Genomic DNA, 15,121 nt, shown 5'->3' with positions numbered 1-15,121 from the left:
AGGGATATGGTCCAGGTGCAGGTCAGTGGGACTAGGCAGAAAAATGGTTCGGCACAGCCAAGAAGGACCAAAAGGCCTGTTTCTGTGCTGTAATGTTCTATGGTTCTAAATAGTTGACTCAGCATTAACTGATCCCTTTAAAAGGAGCTAGAATCAAAATATGCAGGGAAGTTACACTGCAGATTGCAAAAATGTTTAGGATTGCCTCATCTTGGAAATCAACAGTTGAAATTTATTTTCATTTATTTTCATTTTGCAATTTTGTGTGAAAGCAAATGTACTGCTCAATTTCAATCCCTTTGCCTTACCATTTACCAATAACATCTTGCTTGCTGATGGCCAGGAAGCAATATAGGAAGAAATACAGTCGACATTTCAGGCCGAGACCCTTCGTCAGGACCACCAGCATTTTGTGTGTGTTGCTTGAATTTCCAGCATCTGCAGATTTCCTGGTGTTTGCTTGCTGATGTCTCAGTTGTGTTCAAGCAGATCCAATCAACATCAGTACTGCTTTGGTCCAAATATGAATGACTAAGTTAAATTCCAGAGATGAAGTAAAAATTATTGTCCCTGGTATTAAGCTGAAATTTGGTCAAATGTGTGTGACCCTCAGGCTCGCCCAGCTCATGTTTATCTAGGGGAAACAGCCTTCAGCCCCACCAAACTGGGAAATCACGTTTGTGTGGATGCTGTGTAGCATATCCCCAGTCACAAACCCACAACACAAAATATCAGACAGTAAACCATATGCAATTAAATGATTGAACTTTATGAATCTTAATTGGAATATAGGGTTAGTAATGAAAATTTTAAAAAGGGCCCAATTCAAGTCAAAGTTCGCATTGGCTCACTCTAGTCATTCTTCCACCATGAGCCTCCTCTGAGCATCACCAACCTTTAGACCCTCCAGTCCCAGTCCCTTCGGTCCGGTGCTCTACCAGCTCTCTCCGCACGTGTCTTCCCTCTTCATCTCTCCTCGACCAAAGACTGTGTAAAAAACATCCTTCCAGGTACACAAGACAAAGCAGCAATCTCCAATTGGCTAACATGCATGCTACAGTCCTGTTATCTCCAGCCATAACCCAAACATTGCTGCTACAGAGGAACCATTACCTCAGCAGTGAACGTTACAGGGAAGCCATTACATTAGCCTTAGCAGTGAAACATTACAAAGAAGCCATTACATGTGATACCCAGCAGTCCCTGCTAAAACTGAGATGAAATGGTGTCATAACTAGCTCAAAGAAAGCTGGTTGTTATTATTGGAGGTTAATCATTCCTGGATGTACTGTGTTATGTACCCGTGACACGTGACAGTGGTGTACTTGTCATGTGACAGGTGTTGAAGCTATACTGGACTTGAGGTAATGGTCTGGTGATGGTGGAGTGATGTCATTTTCCCGCCAGTAGAGGTCATGTGACAGGTTTTTTTTAACAGGGTATAAAAGGAGGACCCCTCCCTGTGAGGAGAGGCAGTTCGTGGCTGGATTTGCCATTTTGACTTCATGCCACTGCGTGATTTAATATTATGACGCAGTGTGGTTGAAAGATGGAGTTTTATTTAATGCCTAAAGTTTAAAAGGTCATTGCCAGCAGTTTCTTTATAATACTGTGATGCACCATCAATAACTCTCTGAGACGTGAGACGAGATATATGCTTTTATTGACTGGAAGAACAAGCATCAATTGACCACCATGCTACATCCTGGAGACTGAGAGGCAGGGCTCAGGCCCCAATCACCTTTATACCGGGGTCTGTGGGAGGAGCCACAGGAGCAGTCAGCCGGGGGGGGGGGGGGGGTGGTGTGAAAAGACAGGTATATGTAGTTCACCACATACTGCTAGTTAAAAATCAGTGGAGAGTGAAGATTGGAGTTTGGGAGTTAAAAGATTGAGGAAAGTCAATTTCGACAGTGAAACAAGTTCGACCTTGTTTGAACCTCATTCGGAAGGAATTCGTTGGCTGTCCCCGTGTTAATCCCTGTGAATAGTAGAAAGGATTGGGAACAGTTTTGTCAAGGAAAGGTCAGTGCCTTTAGGCCGTTTCATTTACCATCTTCATAAATTCTTCGTGGGAAAAGTATAGTTCGACTGAGAATCGCAGCGACTCGACGTCAAAGAGAATTTAAATTGTCTAAAAAATTCTCTCCTTTAATGGACTGTAAGCATTTTGAACTTTTGCAATACTACTTTGAAGAACTGTTTTTGCAACATCGCTTTACAAACAGTTTAAGCTTCATTGCTTTAAGAACTGTTTAAGCTGCCGCACAGCAGTTGACTTCCAGTTACGTTAGTTGTTTGTTTACTTCTGGGGGTTTGTTTTTCAGTGTTTAATAAATGTTTTATTTGTTATAAAACCCCTGCCTCGCTCATGTATTTATTGTTGCTGAATCCATAACAACTGCAGAAGCTCCTTAAGGCTGTATTCATTTTCTAGTACTTCATTTATTTCTTTCCTTCCATCATAAGGATAAAAGCAAGGTTCTTTGGTGATGATTTTACTGTATTTATTTGCATTCATGCTTCCTTACATAACAAGGAGGTCTGTGTCCAATCACTCCCAAGTCTTTCTGTACAACAACATTCTACAGTCTTTCACCATTTTAATAATAATCTGCTTTTCAAATTTTTTTTACTTCCTTCCAAAGTGCCTACCTTGCATTTACTAATGCTGTACTCTATCTGCCAGATCCTTGCCCACTTAGTTAACCTATCTATAACCCTCTGCAGACGTTCCACATCCTCTACACAATTTGCTTTTCTACTAAATTTGCAGCAAGCTTAGATACGCTACACATGGTTCCTTCCACAGTATAAGAGTATAAGCTTAAGGAAGTGATACTGCATGTATATAAAACTTTAGTCAGACTGCACATGGAGTATTGTCTGCAGATTTGGTCGCCCCAAGTTAGAAGCAATGTGGAGCTAGTGGAAAAGGTGAAGAAGAGATATACTAGGATAGATTAGAAGGTATGAGTTTCTTGCCTGGATTCAGAGGTATGAGCTAGGAGGAAAGGTTTGACATATGCGTTATTCTCCCTAGAGCAGGGGTGTCAAACTCAAATACACAGTGGGCCAAAATTAAAAAACCGGTACAAGTCGAGGGCCGGACTGGTTCAGCGTTTTTTGCAAAACTTATTGAAATGAATTTATTACACATATTAACCTGGAACTAACAAAGCTTAGGTTATTGCCTACAAAAACAACATTGAACATTAAATAAATAAAAAATCAGTTGCATTTATTTCTTATGGCTTTATCTGCAGCTTTTCCGGAGTAATTTCTAATGAAAACATTTTTCCACAGGCCAACACTCTGTGATTCACACTAGTCTAAGCCAGATACTTGGCATCTCATCTTGGATACAAATTCATCAATGTTTGGAGTCAGGCTCTGAGCTGAAGAAATCCTCAGAATTGAGTGAAGGTGTTCATCAGAAAGACGACTCCTGTGTGATGTTTTGTTTATCTTCATCAAAGAGAACAGTTGTTCACACAGATATGTGCTGCCAAACATAGAGAGCATTTGAGCAGCTTGGGTACGCAGCTGGGGCATTGTTTCGGGAATGAAAAGTAGAAACTGTGAAGCACCCACCGAGTCATACTTTGCCTTGTGTGTGTCACTACATTGGAGTTCAATCAGCTCCATTTGTATGTTGGTTGGTGCGCTTTCCACGTCAGCTGCAAATGGATTACTGAGCAGTTCAAACCTGCTTTTTTGGGCTTCAAAGTCGGCAAATCACCGTGTGAAGTCGGCACCAAGTATGCTAAGTTTTTCAGCAAACTTTGCACATGGGAACACTGCGGTAGAAACCTGCTCTTTCATAGTTTGGCAACACGGAAAATGGCTCAAGTTTTCTTGCTGCATCTGCGTCTCCCACAGGCGCAGCTTGGTTTTAAAAGCCCTCACTACAGCGTACATGTCTGTGATCACACGACCCCGCCCCTGAAGCTGCAGGTTGAGTGCATTGAGATGGCTCGTGATGTCACACGGAAACGCCATTTCACAAAGCAACTTTTTATCCCGGAGCTCTGTTGTGTCTTTCCCTTTGCTTTCCATGAACTGACAGATCTCCTCACGCAACTCGAAACATCTTTTCAGCACTTTTCCTTGGCTTAACCATCGCACCTTTGTGTGATAGGGCAAATCATTATATTCTGAACCGAACTCTTCCAGAAACGACTTGAACTCGTGGTGATTTAAACCTTTGGCTCTTATGAAGTTAACTGCTTAACTGCTTAACTGCTTAACATATGGTGCTCATTATATGTTCCATTTTCAAGGCTTTGCCACACAACGATTCCTGGTGTATGATGCAGTGATAAGCTGTCAGCTCACCTGCGCCGTTTTCCTCCCGCATCTTCTCCCGGATCCTGCCCACCAATCCACTCTTTTGACCGCACATCGTGGGCGCTCCATCTGTCGTCAGTCCCACAAGTTTATCCCAAGCCAGCCTCATTATATTTACACATCTGGATACCTCTTCAAAGAGATCTTTTCCGGTAGTTGTGCCATGCATTGATCTTAATCCCAAAAGTTCCTCTGTTACACACAGACTTGAGTCCACTCCATGAATGAAAATTGACAATTGGGCAGTATCAGAAGTGTCCCTGCTCTCATCCACAGCAAGGGAATATGTGATGAAATCTCTTCCCTTCCCCACCAGCTGTTGTTGTAGATTGATGGCAAGCTCACGTACACGGTCAGCAACGGTGTTTCTGCTCAGGCTCACATTTGAAAATGCTTGCCTTTTATCTGGGCACACGACGTCGCAAACTTTCATCATGCAGTTTTTAACAAATTCTCCCTCGGTAAAGGGCCGGGCTGATTTAGCGATCTCTGCTGCCACAATAAAACTAGCCTTTACAGCAGCCTCACTTTGTGTTTTGGCATTTGTGAACATAGCCTGCTGTGATGCCAGACTTCTTTTCAGCTCTTCTACCTTCTGGAGCTTCTGTTTCTTGTCCAGATGCTTGTATTTGTCGTGGTGTTTCGTTTCATAGTGTCGTCTTACGTTATATTCTTCAATTACAGCCACACCGTCTCCGCACACAAGACAAACAGGTTTGCCCTTTATATCTGCGAACATATACTCTGCCTCCCACCTGCCTTGAAAACCCCTGTTTTCAAAGTCCACCAGTCATTCTTGGGGTGAGGGATAGCTGAAAGTTGACCACACGTGACTAGCACCATAAGGATGGCGATGAGAGAGTAAGGCAAGCACGAGCAATGCTCTGGCAGTGCATTGTGGGATTTGTAGTATTAGTGGTGCATGCAATATACCGGCGGGCCAGCTCTAATAGAAAAAAAAATTATTCATTAATGATATTCAGGAAATAAACCAGGGAAATCGAATAAACACTAAAAACCCTGAAAACCTGGTACCTGAATAAACTCAGCATTAGCCATATCATACGCCATAGGCGCTTCGATTACTGGGGCCCGCTTTAATAGTAATTAGATATTATCTCGCGTGTCAAAGATAATTCCACCACGGGCCGGATTTGGCCCGCGGGCCTTGAGTTTGACATATATGCCCTAGAGCATCAGAGAGTGAGGGGAGACCTGAAAAACACATGAACATGACCGACACGTGACAGATGCATGAACATGAAGGGAATAGATGGATATAGATGACACAGGTCATTAAGTATCAAAATTGGAACAGCATCATGGGCTGAATGTCTGCCCAGTGCTGTACAGTTATATGTTCTATATGAGTGCCAAGCAATAACCATTTCCAACAAGAGAGAGTTCAATTCTTTATCCTTGGTGTGATATCTCCACGACCCCACCAGATATATTTGTATCTATTACTCTTGAACCGAAAGTTGTTTGGATCAGCTACAGAAATGTGATGAACATAGGAACAAATCAGACTCTGGGTGTGTTAGAGCGAGTGGCTCCTCTCGTGACACCCCAGAGTTGCTCCAACTTCTACAAGACATACCAGGAGTATGATCAAAAACTGGATGAATGCAACTCTAACAACATTCAAAAACTCAAACGTTCTGAAGGCAAATCACACCACTTTATTAGGCACCCTCAGCACTACCTAGAAACAATGGCCTCCGGACTGGTGCATGATGCATGCATTGTGAACTCTCCACAAAATGTACTGCAATATTTCACAAAGGATGTTTCAATCCATGACTTTTATTGCCTCTGAGGTACTGTTGGATCATGTTGCTTTTGTGGCCCAAAAGTTTTTCAGAAATCAAGAACGAGACATAAAACTTGTTTCTTTCGGCCATTTTATTAAAAGTTACAAGAGCAAAGAAGGAGAAGTCAAAGTGTCAAACGAACTAGAAGACTAGACTAAAAAGCAGTTGTGGTCATCTCATATCAGAGTGGAGATATCAGTAAATTCCAGTGATGACAATTAACCTATAAAATAGCCAGATTCAAGAATTTGACACCTGCTACTGAAAACTGAGAAGTTAAAAAAAATACAAAAGTAACTGTACTGGAAAATTCCCTGAACAATTAAATGTATGTTGTGATTGTATAAAAATACAAGCAAGCATAGGAAAGTTAAACTACAAGGAAAATAAAAATTCTATACCACTATCCAACAGTACTCACCAACCTGATCTGGAAATACAGGTTATACTTTCATGTGTCAATATTCCAAACTCCCTGTTTCCCACGCAGACTCCTGTGGTTTACCAAGGCAGCTCATTATCATTTTCTCAAAGGCCATTAATTATTGGCTTTGAGAAAATCAATTATCAATGAATAAAAATGAGAACTCTCTCTCCATTTTGATAATATTCATATATAATGTTAAATAGAAATGTCTCTCCTGTAATTAGCATGTAATGAGCACAGCATAAATAGTGGAATGTTAATAGTATTAAATTAGAAATTTTAATACAATGTAAGTTCATCACCATCCTTCCTCAAAGACTAACATCATTAGCAAGATGACAAAGAATTTCATGTTCTTTTTAAGTTTGAATGTCAATCTCTATGTAAATCTGTAATAATTAGATCTGTGATATTAATTTCTGATCTGAAAATAGATTTTATTAAATATAGTACAGGCTCTTGGGATCAGTTGTACAAAGATCAACTCTCCCTTGAGAAGCACACACAAAATGCAGGAGGAACTCAGCAGGTCAGGCAGCAACTATGGAAATGACATTTTGGGCTGAGTCTGTTCTTCAGGACCGAGCAGGAAGGGGGGAAAGGTCAGATTAAAAAGGTAGGGGGAGGGGAAGGAGGATATCCAGAAGTTGATAGATGAGTAAAAAAGTAAAGGGCTGGGGAGGAAGGAATCAGTGGACCATAGGAGAAAGGGAAGGAGGAGGGAGGTGATAGGCAGGGAAGAAGAGGTAAGGACCAGCATGGAGAATAGAAGAACAGGGGAGGGCGAGGAAATTTTTCTACAAGAAGGAGAAATCAATATTCATGCCATTAGGTCGGATGCCTCCCAGATAGAATATAAGGTGTTGCTCCTCCACCCTGTGAGTGTCTTCATTGTAGCAAAAGGTCAACATATCAGAACGGGAGTGGGAATTAAAGTGTTTGGCCACTGGGAAATTCTGCTTGAAGTGGTCTCCAAATTTACGACATGCCTCACCGATGCAGAGGAGGCCACGTCAGGAGTATCAGACACAATAGCCGACCCTAGCAGATTCACAGGTGAAGTGTTGCTTCACCTGGAAGGACTGATTGGGGCCCTGAATGGATGTGAGGGAGGTGGTGAATGGGCAGCTGTAGCACTTTGGCTGCTTGCCAGGGTAAGTGCTGGGAGGGAGATTAGTGGTGAAGAACGGATGGAGAAGGGAATCATGGAGGGACCGACCCTCATAGAAAGTGGGAGGGGGGAATGTAAAGATATATTTAGTGGTAGGATCCCTTTGGAGACGGTGGAAGTTGTGGAGAATGGTATGTAGAATGTGGAGGCTCAGAGAGTCCTAGGCAAGGACAAGAAAATCTCTATCACTGTTAAGGCGGTGGTAAGATAGGGTGAGCATGGATGTTTGAGAAATAGAGGAGATGCTGGTGAGGGCAGCATCAAGAATGGTGGAAAATATTCTCCCTTAAGAATATTTTTATGCCCATGTTACAGTAAAATATGAAAATTATTTATCTCAATTGGGTTTGGCTTATTCTTCACCATATCCTTTGTAGAACATCCAGGAAACCCCTATAATGTAAAGGTATTTTAAGACTTTCTGCTACGATTTCCACTGTATTTTTATTAAATTGGATTTGATAACTATATTCCAAACATCTGCTGTACAAATAATTTAAGTGGATGAAATTCTACTTTAAATAAAAGGGCAGGACTAAAACAGTATGTGGTAAGGCCCTAAAGTCTGTTGCACAACAAAGAGACCTTGGGGTACACGGTAGGTGCATGCAATAATTCCCTGAAACTAGTGACACAGGTAGACTGAGTGGTGAAGAAGCCCTTTTGACATGCTTGCCTTCATTGGCCAGGGCATTATGTTCAGGAGTTGAAATATTATACTACAATAGTGCAAGTTGCTGGTGAAATCAAACTTGGAGTATTGTGTGTAGTTCTGGTCATCCTTGATGCACCATCAATAACTCTCGGAGACGGGAGGCGAACGATAGGCTTTTATTAGCTCCAAGAGACCACCACACAACATCCTGGAGACTGAGGGAGGAGCAGTGCCTCCAATTGCCTTTATACAGGGGCCACAGGAGCAGTCAGCGGAGGGGCATGTCCAGACAGGTATATGTAGTTCACCACAATCCTGCCACAGGAAGAATGCCTTTGAGTTGAAAAAGGTGCAGAAAAGATTTGGACTGCAGGGCTTGAGTTATAATGAGGGAATGGACAGGCTCGGACTTTCCCCTTGAGCATGGGAAGCTTAGAAGTAACCTTACAGAAGTATATAAAATCATGAAAGGCCATCGGTAACATGAAAGGTCTTGAGAGAGTCTACAGTTAGAGGGTGAAAGGAGAAAAATTTAAAAGGATGATAGACGTGAACATAGTTATAAGATGAAATAGACCTTTGGATGGGTATTTGGACAGGAAAAGTTTTGAAGGATATGGACCAAATACATGCAAAAGGACTTGTTCCGGAAATCACCTTGATTAGCGTGGATGAGTTAGCCAAATGGCTTGTTTCTACCCTGTTTGATAAGTTCAAGGGTGTTGCTTCTAAAAGTTCAATAATCATGGCGAATTGATAAAGATTGGAGAGGTATATAATGTCAGTGAAAGGGAAAGCGACTCATTTATGTATCCATGGCTGCCAATAATAGCAGCTTCTTTATTTCAGCATTTTGATATCCATGAGTAATTACATCATCAGTATCCTCGCTTTACACTTAGATTCCATTGGGAACTACAAGAATGCTGGCAGAGCAGTCACACTGCAGTACTGAGTTTCTAGCTCTCACGAATAACTTAGAGCTACTACTGAATAAAACCACGGTATTAACAGCTACTATAATATGTAAACATAGAGGTCTCCACCCTTTAATCTCTGCATGTGAAGCTGCTTCCAGCTGATTAAATTCCAGGACATTTTTGGGCATATATGTCATTTAACATTATGTTCTTTTGGCAAGGCAGTGACCACGGCAGAGTTCCATTTGTCACCACCCAGTGGCAATTAACAGTTTGTTGTACTTAATCTTTTAAATATTTGTGGGGACCAATTTAGAGCATGTGTACAACAAATCTTAAAATCGGCAACTAGTTGCTGCTGAGCTTCAGAATACAAGTGGAAAGCCGTTGCTGTACTTCTGCATTAGTTCCAAGATTTTTGACCAGTTCGTGTTTACAAATGATCCAGTAACATAAAAGGAATTACAATCTTTGACTTTGGTTTGCACATTAAAGGTTGTTCCCATTAGCTTGAATGTTTTATTGTGTCAAAATTCAATCATTCTTCTTGGCCTAGAGAGAATGTACTGTTGAATTAAAGCCACCGAATTTGTAGTTCCATGGAAGGTCTTGTAGTCATAAAACATAATATTATTTGGAAAATTTTAGAGAAATAAATGCTCCTTCCTCTGTAGAGTTTGTGTTGAAGAGAGAGCTGTTAGTGGAGAAGAGATCCAATGTGGTTCAATATCCTATGCATTTAAGCCTCCATATGCAGTTGACCAAATGATGCAACCGATTCATCCGAGAACAAGTCTGTCGTCTATACATCGGCTTCATCAGTCACCTCAGAAAGTGTAAAACTGAAATTGCAGCAAGCCTTCCTGGAAGCTGGACTGTGTAAGAAGTGGTGGGGACGATGGGATATAGGAGTGGCTGAAGAATAGAGTCTATTGCAACAATTCAAAGAATCTTCTGCTCCTGTTCAGGGGAAGTGCTTTCAAACCTTGTTTTGAAGCTTTCTTTAGGGCTATTGGAACTTCCTAAGTAAGACAAGCTTAATGATTGCTGTGGTGAACTACATATACCTGTCTAGACACGCCCCTCTGCTGACTGCTCCTGTGGCTCCTCCCACAGGCCCCTGTATAAAGGCGATTGGAGGCACTGCTCCTCCCTCAGTCTCCAGAATGTTGTGTGGTGGGCTCTTGCTGCTAATCGTGGTCTCTTGCAGCTAATAAAAGTCTATCGTTCTCCGAGAGTTATTGATGGAGCATCAATTGGTTTACTCATCAATAATATAATCCAGAAGGAATATGACGGTAAATATTAGGTGATGAAGATAAAGAAAAGCCGCATATGGTAGAAATCTGAAATAGAATGCAGGTCACATTGCAGCTGTGCAAAGAGAAACTTTTATGGTAATGGCGCAGTTTTTATCTCTTTTACAGTCCAGTGCAGCCCAAGGCCTTGAATTCCACAGCTCTTACAGTCCTTTGCCTGTATTCTCAGTCTCCGACAGCCCTCTTTTATAGCTGTTATTAACAAGTGACTGTCTCTCTCTGACTGCACACGTTAACTTACTGATCAAATTACCTTATCGCCAGGGAAAATGGCCTCGCTCAGTCAACACATTTCCTTTGACCTATCCACCCTTTCCTTGCCCTCCCTGCAATATAACACTAACATATTTTGTCTCTTTCCCACTTTTCACAAAGGTTCTTTGACCTGAATTGTTTACTTTTTCTCCAACCCCAGATGCTGTCTAACCTGCTGGGAGTTTGCTGGGATTCGACCTTTCATTCCCATGTTCAAAGTCAGATGGAGAAATTGGTCATCTATGAGGACAACAAATCAAACATCTCTAGCACAGTGTCCAAAACCTACTTAAATGTGCTTGGCTGAGCCACTAGCACATTAGTAAACTTTCTGTACATTTCCTATGAAATAATTCAATTTTTCTTCAACTTCTATCATGCCAAATTTTATCCCACTGCCTCTGACACATATAGATTTTTAAAGGAACAAAGGAATACGTTTTTTTGCCCTTGATTATCAGTTCTGTGTTACATCAGCGAGAATCTGCAATGGGCTGGAGTGGGCAAAAAGTTGCTGGAGTTTCCAGTTTTGAATACCTTGAGTAATCCTGTCAAGTCATATTTGCAAATCTGCTCAGTCTTATATGATATCTAGTGATCTTGTACAAAGTTGTTTGGTAGGGAAGCATCAAAGGCAGCTCTAATATGGTGACTTCAGAGGTCAGGGAGGATTTGCCTCCCCCAGGCAGTAAGGTATTAGCAATGCAAGGACAAATTCTTGTATGGAGAATTTAATTCTTTTGTCCTTGCATTGTTAATATTTCCTGGTGTCCAGATGTCTGATTGTGAGAACCCACATCCTACAACTTGGAGCAAGATACTAAAAATCAGACAATATTGGAAGGACTATCGTGTCCATAAGAAGTAGTAACACATTCAGGCCATTCAGCCCTTTGAGTCTGTTCTGCCATTTACTAGGATTATGACTAATGCAACATTTCTCTAGCCCACTTTCCTGCCCTCTCCCCAGGTCCCTCCTTTAATTTGAATCTTAACCCTCAGCTTTAAATATATTGGACTGTGGCTCCACAGCTGTATGTAGCAGAGTTCCAAAGTCATATAACCCTTTAGAGAGAAGAACTTATTCTGTATATCAGCTTTAAATGAGTGCCCCCTTATGCCTGTTGGTCCAAAACTCTCCATGAAACTTTCATCATCTCACCATTCACCTGTATAGTGCTTACAGAATCCCACAGCTCTGACTTCTGTGTAATGGTACTATGTGCTAATCCCAGGACAGATCCTCTGAAACAGAAACTTCAAAGAGTTTAAAGTTAACGTACCTCATCACCTTCAATCCCCTAATGAGGTCTGGTTTCTTCCTCCTGTAGTTAAAAATCAGCTCTTTGGTCAGATCAGACCAGGCACACAGTGAAGGAGCCCGAGATGGATTTAGCCATTTCAGATCTGGTCTTGCTAGTATGATTTTCACCAACATGGAGGTGCACGTTATACTATATGTACAAATAGTTTTAAAGTCTACTCTGCATTTTTGCAATAACAAACAGCCACAACCACTGATACAAACACATGCAAACCACATGCATAGATAAGATGGAGTACCACAAGTCATCAGCATCTAGATTGAAGAAAGACAATTAGTAGCACTCTACTTCTGAATCAGGAAGTCTGTGTTTAGGCTGGAGTTTTAAATACCAACATCATCCATTTATACAATATCAGAAGCATTCTTTGTAGAAATATTCACATTTGAGACCCCAATAATTGCACTCCCAATTTTTGGGGATTGTACAGAAGCTTCAAGCCCTTCTTAATTCAAGTAAGTTTGGACTTTTCAAAAATAACTCCTGTCACCATAGAACTCAGTCTGCAGTGAATCTATACCCTAAATTCAACTCCTTCTATCTGTAGAATTATCTGATCTCAACTAGGTTTGTTACCATAGCAACAGCAATAGCTCTACAATTACAACTGATAAAAACCATCTCTCTTTTGAGCATAATTCATTGACTTCTGCTGGAAACTGTGGTGTGAATGTCAAATTACAATAAAGCACTCCCTGTCATTCAGGTAATCTCAGGCTGGGATTGTTGAGGTTTGAGAGGCCAGCCAGGCCCCCTGACAAAATACATTGAATCACCATCTTCAGGAAATAGGTGAAAATCGACTTCAATCACTGACCAGAGATGTGCAATGTAAGTAAGGTAATGTGTGAAAGTGCAGGAAGTCCCAAGGGCAAAGATAATGCTGTGGGAGAAGATGGCCTGAGAGGCAAATGCCTGAAGACTCAGGTTGAGTTCCAGCTCTTCATAAAGTTGAATGAAACATAGGAAAGTAATACACAAATACACTTGGGTGTAGCAGGTAGCACAAAACTATTACAGTGCAGGGAGTCAGAGTTTGGAGTTCAATCCCAACGTCATCCACAAAGAGTCTGTATATCTTCCCCATGGACTCCGGTTTCCTCCAGCAGTCCAAAGATGTACTGGTTAGTAGGTTAAACGGTCATTGTAAATTGTCCCATGATTAATTTAGGGTTAAATCAGGGGTTGTTGGGTGGTGTGGTTTGAAGGGCTGGAAGGACCTATTCCAAACTGTATCTCTAAATAAAAATAAAAATAAATCTTAACTGTACCACTGTAGTTATTCATTTACCACTATTCTGAGTCTTTTAAGTACATTATGCACCAGGAACATCCAACTCTTCAGCTGTGACACATCTATCATGTACACATGTGTATGGAGCACATTCACACATACATGCAACTCTTCCTAACACAAATGTAGGTCCTAATCATCTTCTGCAGGTAGGTTGCTGGTTTCCATGGGCTCACACAACATGTGACTAGCTGAGTATTGGAAATGATTGAGGAGTACAATGTGCTTACATCCAAATCCCTTTGTATCTCCCTTTCCTTATTCTACAGTCCTTTCTGTCTTCTAACATGGACTGTGGGATTATTCTATTATGGATTTATGAGTATATCCACTAGAAAATTAATCTCAGGGTTGTTTATGGAGACGTATATGTACTTTGGTAATAAATTTATGTTGAACTTTGATTCATCATCAATACTCTACCCCAAATGAAGTATCCCTAGTTAGGGGCTCAGCAGTTGAATTCTCCCATTCAAAAGAAGATGGGTACCTTTGCATTTGTCCCACATGCATTAGCTCAGACCGTGGCACAGCGCAGATAGAGAAGGCTACTTTTAAGCAGAAACCAGTCACTATATATCACTAGTCAGAGCTAGATTCCAGCTAGGCCAAGAAGTAACTTGTTTGCTGGTTTCTTGGAGGATGGATTAGTGCAGTAGATGATATCCCTGGTTGGGACTCAAGGTGCTGGAGTTGGCTTCTACACTGAACCTTTTCCTATAAACTCACCCTGACAAAGAAATTCTTTTCATCACTGTTTATTCCTTTCTCTTTCTTTTCCTGATGATGTGCTGTCATGGCAGGCAGATTTGCAGCATGCACCTGTTGATGGAGAAACATGAGATTCCTTGTAGAGGGTACCGAGGATTCCCTGACAACAGAATCTCAAAGGCTCTCTTCTAAGCTCCTAGAGATCTCATGGCTCAGTTTAAGTGTTTGCTCAGACTGGCACGAGGAGCCATTATCTCCCTGAGAACATCCGAGAAGTGGCTGAAATATGGTTGAATTGTCCAGAAGGACTCAAAACTCACACATCATGCAACCTTCCCATCATCGAGCTTTGAAAGAGTCACAGAATGAGACAACACAGCAACAGGCCTTTTGGCTCAACATGTACGTGCCAACCAAATTGCCCAACAAAGCTGGTCCTGCACTGGCCCATTTCTACATTCCAGCAACTTGACTACATCTGACTTTTCCTATCATACTCCAGTTTCTGGTAACTGGTTCATGGTGAGTTGTGTCTCCCAGTGACCTATTCAGGCAACAGTATTGATTCCTGTGAAAGTAGACTGGCTGAGAATAATCACAGGCCATGTTATCTATGCCCATATCTTCATGAGAATAGTTATTACAAAGGTTTACTGCACTCTCCAGCCATTTCATTAGGGATATTTTTCTGATATTTTTCCATTAATCAAGATATCCTCACCAGATGACTTTGGAGAGAAACAAATTAATTGCTGCCCAATGTGACCGAGTTCAAGAAATCCTGTCACAGTGGGGAATTGTTGGTTCTTGCTCCAATAACGTTTTTTTGACACAGGATATTTTTAGGAAATATACTTTGTAGTTCTTCAATCTAGATGCT

General features: G+C 41.3%; 1 protein-coding gene and 1 pseudogene across 1 annotated transcript in view; both read right to left on the bottom strand.

The window, feature by feature from the left end:
* The window catches only part of LOC132403327 (homeobox protein prophet of Pit-1-like), a 95,719-nt gene that overhangs the window by 74,587 nt on the left and 6,011 nt on the right, over positions 1 to 15,121 (bottom strand). The window lies entirely within an intron of this gene.
* LOC132403301 (general transcription factor II-I repeat domain-containing protein 2-like) lies at positions 3,376 to 5,140 on the bottom strand (annotated as a pseudogene).

The sequence above is a fragment of the Hypanus sabinus genome, chromosome 12 (assembly GCF_030144855.1).
Source record: "Hypanus sabinus isolate sHypSab1 chromosome 12, sHypSab1.hap1, whole genome shotgun sequence".
NCBI classification, from domain to species: Eukaryota; Metazoa; Chordata; class Chondrichthyes; order Myliobatiformes; family Dasyatidae; genus Hypanus; species Hypanus sabinus.
The sequence above is the reverse complement of the archived record's forward strand: the minus strand, read 5'-3'. Positions and strand labels throughout refer to the sequence as shown.